This window comes from Cynocephalus volans, chromosome 3 (genome assembly GCF_027409185.1).
Source record: "Cynocephalus volans isolate mCynVol1 chromosome 3, mCynVol1.pri, whole genome shotgun sequence".
In the NCBI taxonomy this organism is placed as follows: Eukaryota; Metazoa; Chordata; class Mammalia; order Dermoptera; family Cynocephalidae; genus Cynocephalus; species Cynocephalus volans.
This window is the reverse complement of record NC_084462.1, coordinates 182,847,094-182,870,363: the sequence shown is the minus strand read 5'-3', so window position 1 is coordinate 182,870,363 and position 23,270 is coordinate 182,847,094. Positions and strand designations below refer to the sequence as shown.

The following is a 23,270-nucleotide window of genomic DNA, read 5'->3' as shown; positions in this document are numbered from 1 at the left end:
ATATCATGCAATAGGCAGGGACTAGGTGGTCGGGGTGAACTCTGAGGCAGGCAAGTGAGCTGAGAACCAAATGATAGGAGGGACCCAGTGTGCAAAGCCAGTGGGAGAGCACCCAGGCACGTGTCCTCAGGCAGGAATGAGCTTGGAGTGCTAAGGGAAAGAGAAAAAGGCAATCATGCAGCACATTCACCAATCCTGCCATGCATCACTCAGGGTCAAGTTCAAACTCCTTAGCTTGGTCTGCAATGCCCATAGGACCTGGTGCTGCCAACTTCCCTGTTCTCCTGACCCCTGAACACCCTTACCTTACCCTGAGTTCACCCTGCTCTCTCACACTGCCACGCCTCTATAAGTAGTGTCCACCCTAACTAGAATGTGCTCCCTGCCCCTTGTCCCCAAGTACTCCAAGAGTCCCTTCCTCCGGAGAAGCCTTCCCTGACAGTGCCAGCCTGGGCCAGCACCTCCTCTGAGCTCCCACCTGACCCTTCCCCAATGCGCATTGTGTGGTCAGTTTACACGGCTGCCTCCCCATCAGCTAGTGAGCACAGAAACAGGAGGGGCCTCTGTCCCCCTCATCCCCAGCACCTGACACAGAGCTGGAGGGGATGCAGCTGAAGGGAACATGAGAGTGAGGGAAGTCAGGCCAATCTTTCTCCAGGTTTCCTTTGCACAGAGCTGATCCCCTTTGATGGGGCAGACATGTGAAGTCCCCTAAGTCCCTGACTGAAACCTTCTGCCATGATCCTCAGGCGTTCTTGCCAGCCCTTGGAGCCATTAGCAGCTGGGGCTGGATCCCCGAGGTGCTGCCCAGGATCAAAAGACATGGACGCCCTGCTCTACTGCCCTGAATATGTGGCAGCTCCGGCAGGTGCCCTTGGCATGCCTGCCTAGCAGCAGGGCTGGACCACAGGAGTTTCCAGATCATCCTAGGGTCTCGCTCTGAGACTAGCAAACACCAACCCTCGTTGAGCCACCCTGAATGTCCTCAGTCCCTGTGGAATATACTATAAAGCATATGTACTTCACAGAGCCTGGGCTTCCAAAGCCTTGCAGTTTCAAATATTGACCTTGCAGAGGACTGGAAATTTTCCTCAGGCTATAAAGTCTCTGGTGTAAGATAAAGATTTGTGGCTCAGCAAGGTTGCTGGCTCAAGGACAGACTAGTTACTGATTGTTTTGTAAAGATACTGAGAAATTGCTGTAAGATCACTTAATTGTCTAATGGAATGTCATCTGGCTTGTTTCACTGAAAGTTACCAGCCTATATTCTTAAACTATAACCCCACCTATGTTCTCTTCCTGTAACTTCCTGGTCTGGAAAATAAATGCAGGAAGAGAACCCCAATTCAGGGTTAATTTCCCGAGGAAGGGATGCCTCTCACTGGAGCATTCCCAAAGGAAATTAAACATTTTGGGGCCTCACCATTCAGAAGAGATGGGCTTTGAGTAGTCCTTTGTGTCTCCGTCACCAAGGGGAAGTGGAGTGACATCCATGGGGGGCAAAGCAACACAAAGCAGTAAGTCCCTTTCAATCCTCTCGTCCTCACAGCAACTCAGAGAGGGGCACCCTGATCCCCATGTTACAGATGCTGCAGCTGAGGCCCTGCAAGTTCCATGTTTTGCTTACTGCCTCCTCGTGAGGAATCCTTATTCAGCTTTAGGAATCAAAAAAGAGCCCCTCCATACTTCCAGGGCAGGCACTAGCAGAGCCAAGGAGTTAATGTCTGGTGGGACCTTTGCCTTTGCAGTGGGGAAGGCTCAGCAGGGCTGCTCAGGGGCACAGATCAATGATCTATCCTTCCCCATGAGCCTAGAGGAACAGAGCCCCTGGGAAACAAGTGCCACTGGGGGTTGTCCTGGTGGAACCTGAAACCCTTGTTTACGCAAGTCCTGGGGCTTACAGGCTGCTGGAGGGTTAGGCAGGGTCCTGGGGGGCATGGGGTCCCCTCCCAGTCCATATGGCAGGACTAGGGATTCCTGCAGCAGATGTCAGAGCAGAAGCCGGCTCCCACCATGCTCCCTTGAAAGTGCTCGTCCCGTCTGGCAAGGGCGTTTGTGTGTCTGGGCTACCTCCTCCTCCTCTCTGCCCATCTCTGTCTCTCCATCCTCTTCCTTTCCCAAGTGTAGAGGCCTTTCCTCTGCCCTCATCTATTTCTCCTGTGTATGTCCCCTTCCTGCCTCTGACCCTTTCCCTCCCCTGCTCCTAAACTTGGAGAGATCAGCAGGCAGCCTGGAAATCTAAAGAGGCTGGGGCTGGAGATACAGATTTAGGGGCTGCCTACAGGGCCCAGGTCAAGTCGTGGCTGAAATCCCTGGTCAAGGAAGAGTGAAACATCCACATGCAACGATTGACCCAAGGAACACCTGACCTCCTGCAATTTGCCAGGCACTTGGGGCATCACAGATAAGCCAGGAGCACCAAGTTTCATATTCAGTGCATTCCCAATATTTATTGAGAACAAGGTTTCCTGGGCTGGTGAGCTGAGACAGGAGGCCTGGAGAAAGTGCAGGGGGGGAAGCTCATGCCCCTCAGGGATCCAGGAGACCAGGGAGGAGGGACAATCCCATGGCAAGTGGAAAGGATCAGCAGGTGGAGGGTCCGCAGGAGGAAAAGTTCAGTGTCCCAAACGGAAGGAACCACACAGTCTCATTTGGCTCGGAGAGAATGGAATAGGCAGTTAGTACTTTTTTACACATTCATCTTTCACCGTAAATGTTTGTGGATGTCTGTTTTGGGGTCAGCACTTTGGAAGAGACAAGAAGCTGGGATTTGCCTTTGATCCTGGGGGTCTGCAGTCCAGTGGGCAGCCCCAGTCCATGAAAGTCTGAAGAAGGGAAGGAGAGAGGGGAGTGGGGAGAGAAGGAAGTGGGGAGGGGAGGAAAGATGGAGAGTAGGCCGAGAGGAAGAGAGGTGGCCTGGAGCCTGTCCATGGCAGTGGCCCAGCTGGGAAGCAGTCAGTGCTCAGTACCCATCCTCAGGCTGGGAGGGATGCCCTGTCTGGGCGGCCCTGGATGGGTGGGGGCAGCTCAGGCCGAGGGTGCAGGGCTGGCAGCTCTGTGCAGCCCGACGCCCTCCCCACAGCCTGTTTGTCCCTCCCTCCCGGGGCCTGGCCACCGCAGTCTGTGCAAGGCTTGGGGACGAGTCACCAGGGAAGGGCAGTCTGGCATCCAGACCCAGGGCTAATCTGGGCTCGGTCCTGCCTTGCTCTCAGCTGCTAGTCACACCCTCTCTGGTCTCAAGCTTCAATTCTAAAAATGGAATTTATCTGATTTCCAGGGTGTTTCTCCTGGAGCTGCTTGCTGGGCACAAAGCTCCAGGGGCCACTTAGTTCAGAACAAAGGGGAAAGCAGCAGCACTTTGGGTCCCAGAGTGGGGTAACTCTAGCAGGAAGCCCACCCCTCTCTCCGTCTCTCTATCCCTCAACGCCCTTTCCTCAGAATGCAGTGGAATCGAGGCCTGGGTCCCACTTCCCACAGGAGCGTCCAGAGTCACCAGAGAGAATGGATCCTGGGGTCAGCAGGCCACATGACTGCTCAGCAACACTTTCTCCCATGCATGGGAGCCTCGGGTTGTGGTGACTGGTCTCCTCGCATGGCCCTGGTGCCCAGGTCCCCAGCCTTCATGACTCTATGAGGCTTACCTAGGAAGGCTGCTTTCCAGGGCTTGTGGTTAAATGCAGACAGGAGGACAATGTCCCTGCCATACAGACATCATGTGGCCATGTGCATCTGTACATGCATCACACACCTACTGAGCCCCAAGTGTGTCTCTGGATTTGAGCCAGGTGCAAATGACCAGGAGGATATCTGTTCTACTTCACACCCCCTCAAGGAGTCACGAGATGTCTTAGCAAAAGTGCTGGACTTGCCCTGTTCTTTGTAGTTATCTGAAAAGGGTCATGCCAGATGCTGGGAGACATCTGTCCTACCCAAATAATTTCAATGTGGTTTGATATCGCTATGATAGAGGTGAACAATGAGTTTGGGGAATCTGGGGGTTGGGACATGTCATGGAAAACTGAGATTCCACATTGGGGATTTTCCCCCAACATTTTATTATGAAAATATTCACATTTACCAAAGGGTTGAGAAAAATTGTACAGTGAATGGCCTCATACCCACCACGACATGCTAAACCATGTCTCTCCTCTCCAGCCCTCTCTCTATCCATCATCCTTTTTTTAAAAAAAAAGATGACAGGTAAGGGGATCTTAACCCTTGACTTGGTGTTGTCAGCACCACGCTCTCCCAAGGGAGCCACAGGCCGGCCCTATTTTTTTAATGCATTTCAAAGTAAATTGCAAACATCGATTATACCTCAACCCTAAGTGCTTCAGCATTCACGGCGTTAGCAGATTCATTATTTGTTTTAGGGAACATTTATATCTGGTAAAATGCGTAAATCTTAAGAGTACCATTCAAAGAGGATTTTTTTTGTTTGACACTAAATTTACCTTTGTTTCAAGGACAACACAGTGGTGGTGGTTGTTTTTTAATAGAGTTTATTTTTAGAGCAGTTTTTAGGTTAACAGAAAAATTGAGTGAAAAGTACGAAGGGTTCCCACGCACTTGCCTGCCCCAGGTTCCTCTCTCACTGTCACCTGCACTAGTGCGGTGCGTCTGCTACCAGTGACAGGCCAGCACTGACACAGTAACCAAAGTCCAGAGTTCACGTGCAGGCTCGCTCTTCACGGTGCACATTGTATTGTACATTGCAGGGGTTCTGACACACGTACAATGCCCTGAGGAGTTCTGAGAAATATGCCATCTGCCCAACTGAACACCTGTCAAGACAGGAAGGTTTCCATCACAGGACAGTGCTGCCCCAGCCCCTTCCCAGCCAACCCCCCACCCCACTGTTCTGGTTTTTTTGGGAGGTTTTTGTTTGTTTGGTTGGTTGGTTGGTTGGTTTTTCTTATTTCTGTTTTGTTTGGGGTTTTGTTTTGGCGGCCGGACGGTACAGGGATTGAACCCTGGACCTTGGTGTTATCAGCACCACGCTCTAATGTTTTGTGGGTTTTGTTTTTTTAGCCATGGACTAGTGGTGCCTGTCCTAGCGCCTTATATAACTGGAATCACACAGTATCCACCCTCTGTGTCTGGCATCTTCCGCTCAGCTTGCATTTTTGCGTTCGTCTCTTCTCCTGATGATGGGAAGCTGGCCCGCTTCCATCTTGGCTAATATGAATGAAGCTTATCTGAAGTGTAGTATACAAGTCTTTCGGGGAACACGTATTTTCTTTTCTCTTGGGTAAATAGCTAGGAATGGAATAACTAGGTCATAGGGTAGGTATGTGTTTAGTTTTATGAGAAACTGCCAGGCCTTCCTCAGTGGTTGACCAGCTTGCTCACACTCCCTCCAGTGACGCGAGAGCATTCCAGCTGCTCCACGACCTCACATCTGCTGGTGTCGGTCCTTTACATCTGAGCCGTCCTGGTGAATGTGCAGTGGCTCTCTGTGGTTTTGATTTGCATTTCCCCCATGACTCAGATACTGAACATGTTTTCATGTCTTATTGGCCATTTGTATGTCTGTCTTTGTGAGATGTTTCTTTCAAATCTTTTTTATTAGGTTGTCTTTTTTATTGAGTTGTAAGAGTCCTTTATATACCCTGGATACCAGTTCTTTGTCAGATGCATGTTTTGTGACTATTTTCTCCCAGTCTGTAGCTGGCCTATATTTTTTCCTATTTTTTTATTGTAGTAAAACACACATAAAATGTACCATCTTAACCACTTTTGAGTGTACATTCAGTGGTATTGAACGCATTCACAGCTGACTGGTTAGCTTGGTTGGTTAGAGCATGGTGTTATTCCACCAAGGTCAAGGGTTCAGATCCCCACACCGGCCAGCCGGCCACCAGAAAAAAAAAAATGTTCTCAATGTTGTGCAACCATCAGTACCATCCAACTCTTTTTTATCTTGTAAAACTGAAACTATACCTATTAAACAATAACTCTCCATCCCTCCAGCTCCTGGCAACTGCCATCGTATTCTGTTGTCTGTTTGCATGACTCTGACTACTCTAGGTACCTAATAGAAGTGGAACCATACTGCCTTTTTTTTTTTCTTTTTAAATGACCGGCAAGGGGATCTTAACCCTTGACTTGGTGTTGTCAGCACCACACTCTCCCAAGTGAGCCAACCAGCCATCCCTATATGGAATCCGAACCCGGGGCCTTGGTGTTATCAGCACCGCACTCTCCCGAGTGAGGCACGGGCCGGCCCTTTTTTTTTTTTTTTTTTTTTAATGTCTTTTGATGGTCAGCAGTTTTAATTTTCAAATTTTTCACTTATGATTATTGTTGTCTGTGTCGTCTCTAAGAAACCATTTCCTACTCTCAAGTCATGGAGATTTTCCCCTGTGTTTTCTTTTAGAAACTTTAAAGTTTTAGCTTTTACTTTTGGGTCTTGATTTCTCACAAAATATCTTTTTTTTTTTTTTTTTTTTTTTTTTGCACAGAGTGAGGTAGGAGTCAAGTTTTTATTTGTTTTGGTCAAGGGTTCGGATTGCTGTACTAGCCAGCTGCCAAAAAAAAAAAAGAAAAGAAAAGAAAAGAAAAGAAAAGTTTTTATTTGTTTTGTTTTTTCTTTTTTTACAACTGGCCTGTACAAGGATCGCAACTCTTGACATTGGTGTTTTCAACGCCATGATCTAACCAAGGGAGCTAATCCAGCCAGCCTGGTTTTGCTTTTTCAATGTGAACATCCAGTTTTTCCAGCAACATTTGTTGGAAAAACTTGCCTTCCCCATTGGATTGCTCCCATGCTTCTGTCAAAAACCAAGTGACCGTACAAGTGCAGATCTATTTCTGGGCTCCCTACTCTGTCGCTTTAACCGTCTATCTGTATGCTGGTACCACGTTGTCTTTATCAGTGTGGTTTTGTGTTTAAGTCTAAAGTCAAGTCCTCCAACTCTGTTCTCTTGTCAGATTAGTTTAGATATTCAAGTCCTTTGCATTTCCATAGAAATTTTAGAATCAGCTTATCAGTTTCTACAGAAAAGCCAGCGGGACAGTGAGCGGGCCTGTGTGGCCCTGCAGATCAATTTGAGAAGGAGCACATGAGCAATATTGAGTCTTTCAGCTCTGTACGGGGACTGCACGTTCTCTTGTGGCCTGGTTATCCCATTTGCCCCACGCCCACACCCATTCTCTGTCCTGTTCTCATTTGCTTTAGGCCCTGGGAGGCTGCACCCAAGAGCTCCTTTGTCAGCTGGTTGGGTTTGGCAAAAGAGAGGCACTGACCGGAAGTCAGGTCGCAGGAGGGGAGGTCGGACAGTCCTCCCTCCCCCTCCCTGTTTTAGGGACGCCCCTTCTTGCAGTGGCTGCGTCCCTCCACGACTGTGGCTTACCAGGCAGCCGCTCTGTCACTACCCCCTAGTGCCCCCATTCCTCCATCCTGCCTGCACCTTGGGGGTATTCCCTCCAGCAAACCTCCTGGGGTGGTCTGCTCTCTCCCAAGCCCCTGGCCTGGGCTCAGAAGTCAGAAGCTTTCATCCCACAGTGGCCGACTGGTCACACAGGCCAGCTGTGTCCTGCTGGGAGGTGGCTGTAGAAGGGCACGAACACCAAGAGGCGAAGATCGCTGGGCGCTGTCGTGGACGGCTCCAGGGGCAGGAGAGAGTGGACGAAGCCAGTCCCAGCAGGGAAGAGAGCTTAGGGGGGTAGAGACATATGAGTGACTCCCAGAGCACCGGGAAGCGGACACGCTGGCACCTGTGTGAGCCTCCAGCTTCCACGCTGTCAAATGCCCAGAGTCACTGGCCGGCTCCTTGTTCCACCTCCCAGTCGCCCTCCAGAGTCCGCTCCCACTTCTCCCCGTGAGTGCTGCCTTGCTGCCTCTGCTTTTGTTTTTGGGTTTTTTGCAGCTGGCCAGGACACTGCCTCTGTCCTGAGTCCTTTTCCCTCCCCGCTGTCAGTCAACATTCCAGCCTTCCTCCAAGGCTCATCTCAGACACCAACTCCTCCAGCAACACGGGGCTGAGCTCTCTTTCCTCCGAGATGTCACGTTTGCTTTCCTGCGCTTGTCTCAGGGCGCTTGGCATCGTGCACCCTGTTCTGCAGTCACAGGTATATCTTGCCTCCGTTAAGGTGTGTTTGGCAGCGAGTAAGAGAGACGTGAACCTGAGGGTGTTTGCTTTTCTCATGTAACAAGAAGTCTGGAGGTGGGAGCTGGTGGCGTGGGGTCGGCTGTTTAACAAGCTCTCAGGGACATCAGCCCTTCTTTGCATGTTTCCTCACCACTATCTTGAGCATGTCCGCCTCTTCCCTTGCTTGCTACTTCATGATCACAAGAAGGCTGCTCTGCTCCAGGTATCGCGTTTGCCTTCAAGGCAAAAAGAAAAGGGAGGGACAGTGCCAGATAGGACCTCTTCTACCCATGTGCGGTTGATCAGGTGCCCCCTCCAGCTTGACATATGGGGAGGAATGCACCCCTTGGACCTTCATCCAAGTCAGAAAAAGGGGCTTGTCTTCTGGCAGATGAATGTTGTTAAAGTGCCTTCTCTGGGTGGATATAATCCTCAGATGCACAGCACAGCAAGCAGGGCATGGACTGGATTGCTGGACCCCTCAGCTGGGACTTTTGCACTGCCCGACAGAACACCATGCACAGCAGCCCCGGGTCTGTCCCCTTCTGTCAGGAAAGCATGAGCTCTTTCAGAGGTCACCGCCCACCCCAGCAGATTTCTGCACACATGTCATTGGCCATAACTGTGCCACGTGGCCACTCCGAGCTGCAGGTAAGGCTGGCAAGTGAGTAGTTAGGTCCCCACAGCTATAACAGAGGTGGGCCAGAAGTGAGGTTGCAGGGTGCTGGCTCACGACATGGCCCAAGCCCCTCTCTCTTGCCCGCACCATGCCCGTCCTGTGTCTCCTGCTGCACTGAACTCCTTGACAGCAGGACATGTCTGGTCCATCTCTGGACACGGATGGGCACTCAGGACATATATGAGATGGGATGGACAGATGGATGCAGGAGTGGGTGAACGGAGGCACTTCACCCTTGGGGTAAAACCTAAACTAACTCTGTAACCCCCAAGTGTGGCCTTTTAGCTTGGGAAAGGTGCTGTCAAGAACTAGGAAAGGTCTGAGATTTTACCCCAATTGCAAGCTCACAGGTTATCCTGCCACAGTTTCATGGATGCTGGCAAGAGACATGAGATGCCTGGGTCTGAGACAGAGGACAGATTTTTACTCATGGCTATAGCAGTACCTAGAGTCTCAGCATTGTGGCACTGGTCCCTGAGTCCCAGTGCCCCCAGGGTGATGTGACCAGCCCGGATGACACCTGCACGGGCACTGGAGTGCATTACAGGAGAGGAACTTGTGCCCAGGAAAACAGAACCTCTACAACATTTTGCTCTGAGGGAGACACAGTGTATCTATCATCTAAGGCAACGTGCTATGCCAATGCCCTAGAAAAGATGGTCTGGAACAGACGACAGTAAGTACAGAAATGTGAGCAACTCATGAAGAATTCCTCCCAGCAGGTACCAGCAGGGGTGGCCCATGGGGCTGGGAAACTAGAGATGGTGTCCAAGGGAAGGGGACCGGTTCCTCAGCAGCAGCCCCACCATCAAGCTGCTAGGTCCCTTAGAAGCCACCCTGTAAACCAATGATTCTGCTGCCAAAAAAGAATGATCAAAAATACTGGAATATGCGCTCCAGATGTGCAGGAACCGGAGGTGGGAGGGAATAGTGAGGGCACAGCAGGCCGGTGTGGCTGTTACCTCTGGGAGAAGACGGTGACTGGCAGGTGTCCCTCGGACTGATCCTTCCGGGCCAGCTCAGCAGCTCCCCTCCGCCATGTTCTTCTTCCAAGGAGACTCTGACATTCTCCTGTGAGAGGTGGAGTCAGCGTTCCCTCCCCTTGAGTCTGGGCAGGCCTGTGACTACAGTGGAAGTGACAACATATGACTGCAGGAGCCAGGTCTTCAAAGGTGACACCGCCTCCCCCCAGCTCTCTTGGGAAACTCACTCTTGCAACTCAGCCCCGGGCCATGAGGAAGCCCAAGCAGCAGCCACACGGGTGGCGGCCACAGGGACAAGCATCGCCATCAGACATGTGGTAGAGAATGCCACCCGAGGGCTCCAGCTCTAGCCCTGGTGTCCTTGACGTGCCCTGTCCAAATCCTTGATCCACAGACTCTGACAGCATAATAAGAATGTTTTCTTATGTCTTTTTCTGGCAGCTGGCCAGTGTGGGGATCTGAACCTGCGACCTTGGTGTTATAAGGCTCTGCTCTAACCAACTGACTAACCAGCCAACCATAAGCGATTTTTTTAAAGCCCCTAAATTTGCGGGTGGTTTGTGAGGCAGTAGTGGTAACTGGCACATTCACTGAAGTTTCCTCAGTTCCCCCAGCAGGGTCCTGTTCCTCTGGGCGCCCACGTCCTCTGCGAGCCCCTCCACCCCCAGGCGTAAGTTCCGTCACACGAGCACTGCCTCCCCCACACCGCTGCTTATGTAAGTAAGTGTCCCCTCCCTCTGCATGCTCCAAAGGGGAGTCCATCTTTGGGGCTCCCGTGAGGATACACAGCGCGCGGCTGGCACAGAAAGGGCTAAAGGAGGGAAGGAGAGAGGAGAGGAAAAGCAAGGGACTGAATCAGTCCCGAATTACGGCCCGCCCCGTGACGAGCCACACTGGCTGGGGACCAGGAGATCCGGACTCCAGTCCCGGCTCCCCGCTTTCTGGCTGTTGTGGTCTCAGTCTTTTCACCTGTAAAATGGGATAATCCCTCCACCCATCCTCCTCCCTGGACTCTTGTAAGGAGCTGGTGGAAGGGACCAGGCACGTATTCTAGGAAGGTGTTGTTTCCCCTGATCCCAGGGGCACCTGAGCCCACAGCAGAGTCTTGGAGACACCTTTCAGGGAAGGGGCTCAGCTGGTGGCTCCTGCCAGTGACTCCCCCAGTCCCAGGATGGGGATGAGGGGAAGGTGCTGAGTCTGAGTCTCCCTGGGCAGAGCAGAGAGAACAGCAGGGCACAGCCTGGTCTCTCTCACTCCATGACCTGGGATGCCAGAAGGAGCCGAGGGCGGCTCATTCCTGGGGACCTGCAGCTTCCAGAAGCCAGCCTGCCACTGGGGTGGGGCTGCGGCCACTCTTCTCTCCCTCTTGGGAGTGTCAGAGCATGCAGGTGTGAGGTCTGTCCCTGACCAGGCTGCTTCTGGCCATGGAAGACCCTGCAGGCTGCTCCCCCATCTCCCTTGAATAGGAGCTGCCTGGGGACTGAACCACCGGGTGCAGGACGTGACTGTGCCGGGCGGGGCTGCTCCCGGAGCCTGCACTGCAGCCGCAGCCTGCCCTGTGCGGAAGAGGGGCGCTCACCTTAATTCCTCCAGTATCTCTCGACCCCTCCTCCTTGCAGTACACCCCAGACCTGGTTCGCAGTAAATGGGAGGGGGCTGAGCTGAATGAATGAATCAGTTAGAGAGTCGAATGATTCAATGAGGAAGCATCCAGCCCTGGCGCTGAGTTTCACATGTCCCAGCCGGACACCCCCCCCACGCTGTGCTCCTCCTGTGAGCTCTTCCTCCTGTCTTTCAGGTCTCGGGGGTGGTGGGACCATGGTGTCCTCTGGGATGCTCCCTTCTTCTCCCCACCTCTGCCCCAATCAGCCCTCCAGGTTTGTCAAATTCACCTACTTAATACCCTCCTGTACTGTCCTTCCCACCCCGCACCCCACCCTGGTCCAGGCCACCATCCCTTCTAACCAAGAAGATACAGAGGCCTCCTGACTCTTCTAGCCCCTACGATCCTCACATATCCTGCAGCCCTGGTGATATTTCTAACATACACTAAGAGGGGTGACACCCCAACTCAAAAGCCTGCCATGGCTCCCCAGTGCCCTCAGGGTGAAGTCTGAGGCCAAGGCTGGACTTCAGTTCTCACCACCTCTCCTGCTTTGTCAGGCACCATCACCCTTGTCTCCAACCCCCCTATGAAGTGGGAGCCACAGAGACCCTCCCCCACCCCAAACCCACCTGCTCACTTCCTCCCCGTCCCTCAGACCCTCCTCAGATCTTGCCTGACCAAAGCTTTTCAGGGCCCTCCTAGCCTTTCTTTCACTCCTGGTTGTGAGTCATCCATGAATGTGCTCTGGGGTGGGGCTGTTCACAGTGCCTGTGTTGCAGCCACAGGGTTCCGGAACATTCTGCCAACTTCCTCTGACCTTGGCCCAGGCCCTGCAGGTTTCCTGAGCTGTCCTGGCTCCTCTGTGAGGACAGACAACGTTCCAGACCCCGACAGATTCCATGTTCCTCCTGGGGTTGGTAACTGAGCCAGGCTGCCCCTTCCTGCAGGCAGAGAGGCCAACAGCACAGAGGCCGCCTGGTGGCCCAGGGGAGGTGCCCTGATGGACAGTCAGGGCTGGCAGGCCCTTAACAAGGAGGAGTAAAGTCACCCCTGGATTACAAGCCACAGGCCTGGGCCTCACGGTGGCAGCTCCAGGGATGAGATCGAATTCCCTGACTCCCATGCCAGGGATCCTTCCATGCCACATAATCTGGTGAAGGAAGCGGGGTTGAGTCCAGTTGACCGTCAGGGAAACTGAGACTCGGAGGTTATGGGGCCCGGCTCCCGGGGGCAAGATTCTAAGCTCAGCCTTCCTGCCTCCCTCTTGTATCTGCTTCGTCTCATCAGATGTGCAGTGAAGGCCCCACCTAGAAAAACGAAATCAAAGACCCCAGCCCTGCCCCCACCTCCCAGAGAAGCCCCCACCCCACAAGGACACAGCAGAACGCCAGCAGCGGCTGTGCAGGAGGACACGCGAGATTTGCCGGCTGCTTCCATTCCTACAAGTTCCAAAATTTCTTTGTCGAGAAGATTTTTTTCAACATCTTACTTTGAAACACTATCAGGCCTACAGAAAAGTTGCCAAGAAGAGCTCAGTGAACAGACTAAGGGCTTAACCTCATCTGCGGACTGTATCTCACCACGTTGGCTTTCTATTATGACTTTATTTTATTTTTAAAAATAATATTGTTTGGGGCCGGCCCGTGGCTCACTCGGGAGAGCGTGGTGCTGATACCACCAAGTCAAGGGCTAAGATCCCCTTACCGGTCATCTTTTTAAAAAAATAAAAATAAACATAATATTGTTTTATTTTCATTGGGCTTATTTTGGTTTCCTAGTCAAACTTCTAAAATATATTTGTTTAAGCAAAAATAGGGAATCAATGGGAAAAAAACATTAAGGTCATAGAGAAAAAAGTATGACTTAAAAACCATGGATACGATTCAGAATGACCATAAATATGACCAAAGTCTGGGAAGACAGGGAGGTAAGACCGAAGCCCTAGAGGCTGTTAAGCATTTTATCTGGGGAAAGTTTAGACAGGAAAAGTCAAGGTTTAGTGGACTCAGTGAATACTAGAAATGCTCTAAAAATACATGGTTTCTGCTATTTCCTTATTCATAGCTGTATACGTTTATTCCAATTCTCAACTAAATCTAGACTTCCAGTAACGACTTTTTTTTTTTTAACCGGTAAGGGGATCTTAACCCTTGACTTGGTGTTGTCAGCAGCACGCTCTCCCAAGTGAGCTAACCGGCCATCCCTATGTAGGGATCCCAACCTGAGGCCTTGGTGTTGTCAGCACCACACACTCCCAAGTGAGCCACGGGCCGGCCCCCAGCAATGACTTTTAAAACACTCTCTAACGCACCCTAAATTCCCTTGTGCTTGTCGCTTCGCTTCGTATATATTATTTCTTTTTCCTACAACAGATTATGAGCTCCTTGAGAGCAGAGGCCACGTGAGGTACTTGGAAAGTGTCTGCATGTGGGGCCTGCACTCGGAGACGCTGATTAAGTCCAGCTGACTTCATGGCAATTCAGGTAAAAGAAAACCCCAAGTGACGTAATAAGATCATTCCCCGGCTCACTTCTTACCAGACTTGATGGAACACACTGAGAACGACATCAGTTGGAAAGGTGCCCCAAGTCTAGTCTCGAATGTGGGTCACAACATTTAGGAGACAGGACGGACTAATATTATTTGACTGAACCATTTGAGAATAAGTGGCTGACGTCATGACCCTTCACCCCGAAATGCTTCAGCCTACATCTGCTAAGAACAAGGACATCGCTTCTCATGACAACCATGACACAACTACCAAATCCAGGAGGTGCAGCATTAGCACTAGTTTCTACAGTCAGTCTTAGCTTAAATGCCACCAGTTGTCCTGCTCACAGCCTGGACAGCAATTTTTTCCAATGCTGGATACAATCCGGAATCACGATGGCATTTACTTACCATGTTTCCCTGACTTTTATTCTGGAACAGTGTCTCCAGCTTTGTTTTCCAGGACACAAACATTCTTGGAGGATAGAGACGTGATATATATAGAGAGACACACACCCACAAATCATGTGTTCTTAATAATGTTTTTCTTTTTTATTTTTTTTAAAAAGATGACCGGTAAGGGGATCTTAACCCTTGACTTGGTGTTGTCAGCACCACGCTCTCCCAAGTGAGCCACGGGCCAGCCCTAATAATGTGTTTCTTAATGTCCAGGGTTCGCTCCCTGTACTGGCCAGCATGCCAAGAAAAAAAGGGAAAAAAGAAAAAAAATGTTTTTCTTATTGATTAAGCAACATATCTTCATGGTGGAAAAACTAGAAAACACAGATTTGTGAAAAGAAAGCATATTTATTTTATATTTATTTATTTTGTTTAGTAGATAGGATCTTAGTCCACAAATTTGTGTCATGTTTCTTTTTATTAAAGTTTTAAAAATATTTTAGGCTAATTAAGTGAAGCACTGGGACTGGAGAAGGAACAAAGGAATCGTAAGTCGCTGTGGTCAGTTCGTTGCAAACACCACTGCATCCAGATCCAACTCTTTTTTTTTATTGTGGTAAAATACACACAAAATAAAATTTACCAGCTTAACCATTATAAAGTGTACAATTCGGTGGCATTCTGTACACTTCCATTGTGCCGACCACTACCATCACCTCCATAACATTTTCATCACCCCGAATAGTGCCATGTCCTCGAAGCAGTCACTCCCAACCCCTCCCCAGCCCCCAGCCCACCACTCTACTCTCCCTCCCTGAATTTTACTACCCCACGACCTCACATGACTGGGATTGTGAAGGTTAATCTAGGTGTCAACTTGGTTAGATGAAGGAATGCTGAGAAAGCTGGTAAAGCCATCTTTCCAGGTGTGTCCGTGAGGGTGTTTCCAGCAGAGATTAGTATGAGAGTCTGAGTGGACTGAGTGGGAAAGACCCACCCTCAGTGTGGGTGGGAACCATCCGATCTGCTGGATGTCCGGAGAGAACAAAGGCAGAGGACAGAGGTGAAGCTCTCTCTCGATCTGCTGGAGCTGGGACACACTCTTCTCTCCTGTCCGTGGACATCAGAGCTCGAGACTCGTCAGCTTTTGGGTTCCAGGACTTACGCCAAGGACACCATCAGCTTCCCTGGTTCTGAGGCCTTTGGACTTGGACTGAGCCACGCTCCCGGCATCCAGTTTATAGACGGCCTGTCGTGGGACTTTTCTTCACAATCGCATGAGCCAATTCCCCTAATAAATCCCTCTCATATAATTATAACATATCCTATTGATTCTGTCTCTCTGGAGATCCCCGACTAATACAGGGATCATACAGCAGGTTTGTGACGGGCAGATTTCACATAGCATAAGGTCCTCAGGGTTCGTCCATGGGAGCATGTGTCCGAACTCCCTTCCTCTCCAAGGCTGAGCACTGTCCCATCGTATGGATAGACACATTTTGTTTATCCGGTCATCCATGATGGGCACCTGCGTTGCTGCACCTCTCGGCTCTTGTGAACAGGGCTGCTAGTCATGTTTCTGTGTTTATTTAAATCACCTGAAATCCAGCCACGGCCTGTCTCTTGATGGGGCCAAGAGAGGGTGGGCTCCTCCATGGTCACCACTGAGGCCTGGCGCTGTCTGCTGTTCGCACTTGGGTTGCCAGAGCAGGTCCCCTCCCCTTCCTGCCCTCCCCCGCCCCGTGCGACCTCACCAACCCCTTCAGTTCCACAGAGGGCATGGTGGGGCCTCGGCTGCCCAGGACTGTGACAGTCCCGAGGGTGGGGCCACCTGCCTAGAGGGGTGGGCTCTGCCCCCGGATATACAGACTGCAAGATCTCAATACATTGTCCTGCTGGACGTAGCACCTAATTTATTTCTTTTATTATGGAAAATTTCAAGCATAAACGAAAGTAGAGAATATAGCATAAGGACCCCCCTCCACTACCCATCACCAGTTGCCAATTTAAAGCCAATCTCCGGTCACCCATCACCTCTCTCCATCCGTTTCCCTCTCCCATGGGATTGTTTTAGAGCAAAGCTTGATCATCCTACCATATTATCTATGAATTCTTCAGTATCTTTAAAACATGAGGCTGGACCTCTAAAGTATAAAAACTCTTCTTAACACATAACCGCAGGAGAAGTGGGAGACTTGCACACTGCTGGTGGGGATGTGAAGTGGTGCAGCGGCTGTGGAAGCCAGCCGGGCGGTTCCCCAAAGTTAAACACAGAATTACTATCTGATCCAGTAATTCTGTTTCTGCATAGATACACAAAAGATTTGAAAGCAGGGTCTCAAAGAGATATTTGTACACCCACGTACGTGGTCAGCATTATTCCAAGAGCCCAAACACAGAAGCAGCCCGAGTGTCCGCTGACAGATGGACGGGTGCGCAGACGTGGTCGGTCCATGCAGTGGCGTGTGATTCAGCCTGTCCGTGGAAGGAGATTTAGACACATACCACAATGAGGATGAACCTCGAAGACATTATGTTAAGAGCGATAAGCCAGTCGCAAAAAGACAGACACTGTGATTCCACCTGTATGAGTCAGAGTCGTCAAATCTCTAGAGACAGAAAGTAGGACGGGGGGTGCCAGGGGCTGGGGGCTGCAGGAACAGGGAGCGAGTGTTTAATGGGGACACAGCTTCAGTTTTACACGATGGAAAGAGTCCTGGAGATGGCTGGTGGTGACAGTCGCACGGCAGAGTGAATGTGTTGGACACCACTGAACTGTACCCTTAGAAATGGTTAAGATGGTAAATTTTATGCTGTGTATTTTACCACAATGAAAAAATTTTAAGAACAGCAGCAACAAAAAACCATAAGCCACAAGACCATTATGATATCTCACCCAAAGACGCCGATGTCGTTGACTATTCAGTCATGTTCACACTTCCCACCTGTCCCATAAATGACTTTTTAAATTTGGTTCGTTCAGATAAGAATGCAAAGAAGATTCTCATGGCCCGTTTGTCTCACCTTCCCCAGTCCCTTATAATCTGTGGCCTCTGCTCTGTCCCTCCTCTTGACGTTTTCCAAGTGCGGAGCCAGGTTTAGAGGCTGGATCGGATCACGAGTCGGTATTTTTTGGTAAGATACTTCCTAAGTGTTCTGTGCTGCCGTTTTCATTTTCTTAAACTTTTTGTTTTGGATTAATTTTAATTGAGATTTGCACAAAAATTTCAAAGGTAGCTCAGAGAGTTCCCATATACCCGGCCCCAGGTTCCCCTAACGTTCGCACCTGTCATTATTGCACGCGCAGCTCTGTCCGTCTGTCCGCCAGGCACAAGTCCCCCTGCTCCAGGGCGCACATCAGCCCCGTCTGCTTCCCAGACGCTGCTCAGTTCTTCCTGCTGTCATTGCTGTTGTTAGCTCTGATTTTGGAAGGTGCAGGTTTCCCGTGGCTGCAGTAACAAAGCACCACAAATGGGGACACTTAGAGCAGCAGAAATCTGTCCCCTCACCATCTGGAGGCCAGAGTCTGGAATGAAGGTGTGGGCAGGGCGGTCCCTCCTCGGCGGCGAGAGAGTGGGTGCTGCGGGCCTTGCCCCAGCTCGGGTGCCCCAGCCTGCAGGCATGGCTCCCACCTCTGTCTCCGTCTTCCCTCCTGCCTGTCTCTGTGTCTCCCTCTCCTTTCTCAGGACGCTTGTCATTTGGATGTAGGGCCCACCCTAACTCTCTTCCAAAGACCTTTAACTTACATCTGTAACAGACCCTGTTTCCAAATAAAGTCACGATCGTGGTACTGGGGTTAGGACGTGGACACATCGTTCGGGGGACACCCCTTAGCCACTGTGGTTAAGTGCATCTGGTCCAGCCTCATGTCCAGGAAGCAAACTGCCACCGTCCCTGCTTCACCGATGAGGCAGATAAAGGTCCGAAGGATAAACTGCTGCTCTGCACTCAGGGCAGATCCCTCCTGGGGCCTGTGGACGGGGAGGGAGAAGGGAGCTGACTATTCCGACTTGTCCTGGCAGATGCTGTCTGGGCCCTGGAGACAAGCCCTGGGCACCTCTCATGCTTGGCAAGCGCCCAGTTTGGAAAATGCCCCTTGATCTGAACTGTGGGACAGGCACATGAGCCCGGCCACTGAGGCCGGTCACACCTACCCTCGTGGCCAGAGCCACCCTGCCTGACACGCTCCAGGCCTCTGCAGGGGCTTCTCCGTGCTGCAGACACAGCGGGAGCCACAGTGTCCCTTACAATTGTCTGGGAGCCGCAACAAAAAAAGGAAGAGGCAGCAGGTGAAATTAATTTTATATGTATTTTTTGTTTGTTTCTTCAGCAAATTTTACCTGAATTATTAAAATTTTTTTAAATTGTGACAAAATACAGATAACAAAATTTACCATTTTCACCACTGTGAGTGTGCAGTTCAGCGACATTAAGTACATTGTCATTGTCATGCTACCATCACCACAGAACTTTGTCATCTTGCAAAACTCAAACTCTAGACCCCTCGGACAACTCCGCATTCCCCCCACCCCCCAGTTCCTGGCATCCTCTATTCTATGCTCTGTCTCCGTGAACTTGACTCCTCTAGGAAGCTCATATGAGGGGGATCATGCAGTACTTGTCCTCCATGACTGGCCTGTTTCACTTAGCATGAGGTCCCCAAGGCTCATCCATGTTGTGGCATGTGCCAGATCTTCCTTCCTTTCTAAAGCTAATAATATATTCTCCTGAGCCCAATATATCGAAAATAGTAATCGTTTCAACATGTAACCAGTACAAGAAACTAGGAGTGAGACAGCTGGCATTCCTGTCCTCTGAGACTTCACAGAATCTGGTGTGTGGTTCACAGTTGCGGCACTTGGGACGGGCCACATCTCAGGTGGCCAGTGGCCAAAGTATGGACAATAGCATCCTTCTCACCAGATGTCCTGGCAACAGCCACAGTGGCTGCGCCTGGCTCGGGAATATCTGGGTGTCCCCTCTCGGTCGGATATGGGCCTTCCCTGCTACACTGACCCTCCCCAGGGTCCCACCTGTCCAGCTGTGGCCACAGCCTCTCACTTCCCTCCTGGACTACCAGCCCCATCCTGCTCCACCCCAGGCCCCACTCCCAGCCTGGGTCCAGTGTCCCTGGCTCTGCATCCCCTGTGCCCACCAGAGCCTTTCTCACATGGAGGCCACACAAACTAAAATGGCCACTGGCTGCTGAAGTAAGAACATTCCTCCGGCACCTCCTAGACCAGTGCTGGCCACAGGAGCTCTGTGACAGTGGAAATGCCCTTCATCTGTGATGTCTCATATGGTGGCCGCCTGCCACATGTGGCTAGTGAGCACTTGAGAGGTGGCTCATGTGACTGAGGGACTGAGGGCTAGTGACAATCTTATGAGACAGCCCAGCCCGATGTGACACCATCCCTGCCACCCCATGGGGCTCCTGTTTTGTCCCCTTCCCCTAGAGTGATCAGGTGGCGGCTGCCCCCGGCTCAGACCTTCAGGGCTCCCCAGTGCACTCGGGGTGAAAACCAGGCCCAACCACCTGCTCATTGCCACCTAGACCCATCGCATCCCACTCTTGCTCTCCCAGGCCACGGCTGCCACCACACTGAGTGCCTTTGGCTGTGGACCTGCTGGATATACTGGGGTCCCATGGCCTTTGTCATGGTGTCCTCGGTCTGGGATGCCCCTGCTTGGATCTGGCTTCCTCATCATCTGCTTGTCCCCAAACTCTCTAGGCCCACTGGTATTTATCCTCAGCATCTTGAACAAGTCACATAATTTATGTCTTCATTGTGTATGTTGTCTGGCCCCCTTCACCGAAGGTTTTCTGCCCATTGTGCTCACTGATGGTCCCCTAGCGCCTGCAGAGGTGACATAGCCTACATCTTCCCCACCAGCATGTGATAGCGGCCCTCCGCCCCCCGTACCAGGGGAGCCCACGACCCAGCTGAGCCAACCGGAGCACAGCCTGATTCAAAACTACAGCTGGATGCAGCCCAGGCACAGGGGCATGTGCTAGCTGAGCCAGGTGCCCATGGAGGGGCTGAGCCAGGTGCCCATGGAGGGGCCGTGAGACAACACTCTGCCGCATGTCCCCCAGTGACCGCTGGGACTCGTGTCTCCAGGACCACATGGTCAGATTCTGGAGTCTGCAGCCAGATGCTGCAGGACCACTGTTGCCAGGAGGTCTCAATTTCTATCTGGAAGCAAGGCCTGGTCACAGCGTGGGGGTGGGTCTGTGCAGGTGGCCCCACCAGGCATCCTGCCGTGTCCTCACCAGGCCAGAGTTTGTGCTGACATCCCAACCACCAAGGCCAAAACCCTGCCTCCTTTTTCTCCTTAGCCCAGGGCTGGCCAGGTGTGGGGGGACACAAACAGCTCTTCTCTGGGTTTCCTTGTGTCAGTCTTTCCACCCTGCACCAAACTGCGGATTGTTTTAACAGCAAACTCAAGCGTTGGGCACAGTGTGTGCTGTGGGCGGGAGGGGAGTGCCATCAGCCAGGGCAGCCCAGAGGAGCTCATGACCTCCAAATACCTGGACGGAAAGCCCCTCTGGCCACCCACTCCCCTCGTCCGTCCCTCTCACCTTCCTCCAACAGCTCTTCCTGTGCTTGTCCACCGGGACTGACCCAGGACAAATTGGAGACTATGGTCACTGCCAGTCAACAGCCAAGTAGCTCAAAATGCAGCTTGAAGCAGCCTGAACACTTCTGGGAGACTAATTAATTCATTTTCAACTGCATGAAATGAAAGAAATGACTTTCCTGGAAGACCACGGAGGTCTGGGACACTGCCCCTCAAGTGGGTAGCACGGGGCCTGAGGAGGCAGGCAGGGCGTGGTAGCCACCAGGGCCGGGGTCTGTCTCGTTCACCGTGCCATGCCCGGGCCCACAGCAGGGCCTGGCAGGCAGTAGGCGCCATGCGGATCTGCTGAGTGAATAAGCAGGACCCTGCTGTCTTCCCTCACAGGACCCCAAGCAGGTGCCCTCACGTGGCCTTTGCTGCGAGGGCTCGCTATTCCATCTGTCGCAGTGTCTGAGGCTCAGAGGGCTCAGGCTGCGGCCACAAAGCTGAAACTGGGAACTCACGGATCTGTCTGCAAACAAGCAAGTCTTCACTTGCTACGGCACGGACAGACCTGTGGATTCACGCCGAGTGACACGAGCCAGTCCCAACAGAACGAGTGCCGCATGAGTCCACTAACACGAGGTCGCTGGAGTAGTCAAGTTGCTGGAGACAGAAGGTAGGATGGGGTGGGGGCGGGGCTGTGTGCCAGGGGCTGGGGAGGGGAATGGGGGGCTGGTGTTTAATGGGGGCAGAGTTTCAGTTTGGGAAGATAAAAAGTTCTGCAGATGGATGTTGGCAATGGCTACACAGCCACGTGAATGGGCTCAATGCCCCTGGACTACACACCTGAAAATGGTCACAACAACCCATTTCACATTATGTGTATTTTACTGCACGCACACACATGCACACACGCATGCACACACGCATGCACACATGCACACCGTCTGCATTCCGTTGGCCTCTGGGGCAGGAAAGAAAGTGCCAGGTGGGGTGGAGGAGCTGGCGGACAGCGCGCTTCCTCCACGGAGGTCCTGAGAGGGACAACAAGGCCACTGCCCCCCACCGCCATCTCCCCTCCTCTTTTGAGGCACCTTTTGCTGCTCCACCAGGCGCCTGACCCTCCCACCGGCTGTGACAGCCTAGAACCCGGACAGCCATGAGGCAGGTCCCGAGTCCTCCCCAGCAGGCCTCACTGCTGAAGGTCCTGAGGGAGGTGGGTGCTGGGCACCGAGTGCACACCGCTGGGGGGGGCGAATGCCACAGGGAAGCCCCTCGCTGCGTGTTTAGGGACGGCAGGAAGGAGGGCTGCCTGCGTGCTGATCCCCTACACGCTGCTGCATGCGGCCGTGAGCACTGAGCAGGAGTTTACACTCGCACCGATTTCTGCAGCTGGCAGAGCATGGGCGGGCTGGGGAGGCTGGCAGGCCCTGCAGGCTTCTGGGCTGGGGAGTGATGTGGAGACTTCTCAGGAGGCAAACACAGGAGGTGCCAATGGGATTGGGGTCTAGCTGTCCAGGACAAGGCTGGCGCAGCCCCCAGGGCCATCAAGATCAGGACAGGAGCTGGCTGCCGCCTGACTCCAGGCAATGCATGGCTGACAGAGGTGCTGCAGGCCTGGGTCCTCTCCTACTGTGACCTGCCGTGAGCTACAGCCGCATTGTCCGTAAAGTGTGAACTAGTGTGTACTGTACAGCATGGACTGGCACGCCAGATGCCCAATTAGTGACCATTAAGAGAAAAAGCAATTTGTTTGTTTGCAATCAGCAACAGCAGAAAGAAAAGGGGTGAGAGGGGGCGGCCCTAGGCAGCGCCCCCCAGGAGTTGAGAAAGGGCCTGTGCAGAGCTGGGAGGGGAAGAGGTGCAGGGGCCAGTGTGGCTTCCAAGATTAGAAGGTAGAGGGCTGGCAGGATCCAGGAAGGGGTGTTTTCTTGTTTGCTTAGACTGGGGAAGCCCCACAGGTCTGCAGGTGAGTGGGGAAGAACTGGAAGACTCTGGAGAGCAAGGGCAGACTGCTGCCCCAGGCCCCGGGGCAGGAGGGGTGCAGGAGGGGCCCCTGGCAGAGGACATACCCGACGGCCAGCAGCCTCTAGTCCAGGAAGCTGAAAAGGAAGGCATATCCATTTTTTAAAAATAGACTTTATTTTTTAGAGTAGTTTTAGATCCACAGAAAAATCGAGAAGTCACAGAGGTTTCCCGTACAGCCCCTGTCCCCCCACAGCCTCCCCATTATCAACTTCCCCCACCAGAGAGTACATGTGCTAAAACTGATGAACCTACATTGACATGTCATAATAACCCAAAGACCACAGCTGATATTAGGGTTCACTTGTGGTGTGGCATATTCTATGGGTTTGGCCAAATGTACAAGGACACGTATCCACCATTAGAGTTTCATACAGAACAGTTCTGCTGCCCTGAAAATCCTCTGTGCTCCACCTGATCATCCCTCCCTC

General features: G+C 52.0%; 1 long non-coding RNA gene across 1 annotated transcript; it reads right to left on the bottom strand.

The window, feature by feature from the left end:
* Nucleotides 1–6,551: 6,551 nt before the first annotated feature.
* LOC134373537 (uncharacterized) lies at nucleotides 6,552–12,074 on the bottom strand. The gene is made up of 4 exons (XR_010022985.1): nucleotides 11,991–12,074; nucleotides 11,335–11,416; nucleotides 9,735–9,896; nucleotides 6,552–8,638 (listed from the first exon to the last, which is right to left on the bottom strand). It is a non-coding gene; the product is annotated as an uncharacterized LOC134373537 (long non-coding RNA).
* Nucleotides 12,075–23,270: the final 11,196 nt, after the last annotated feature.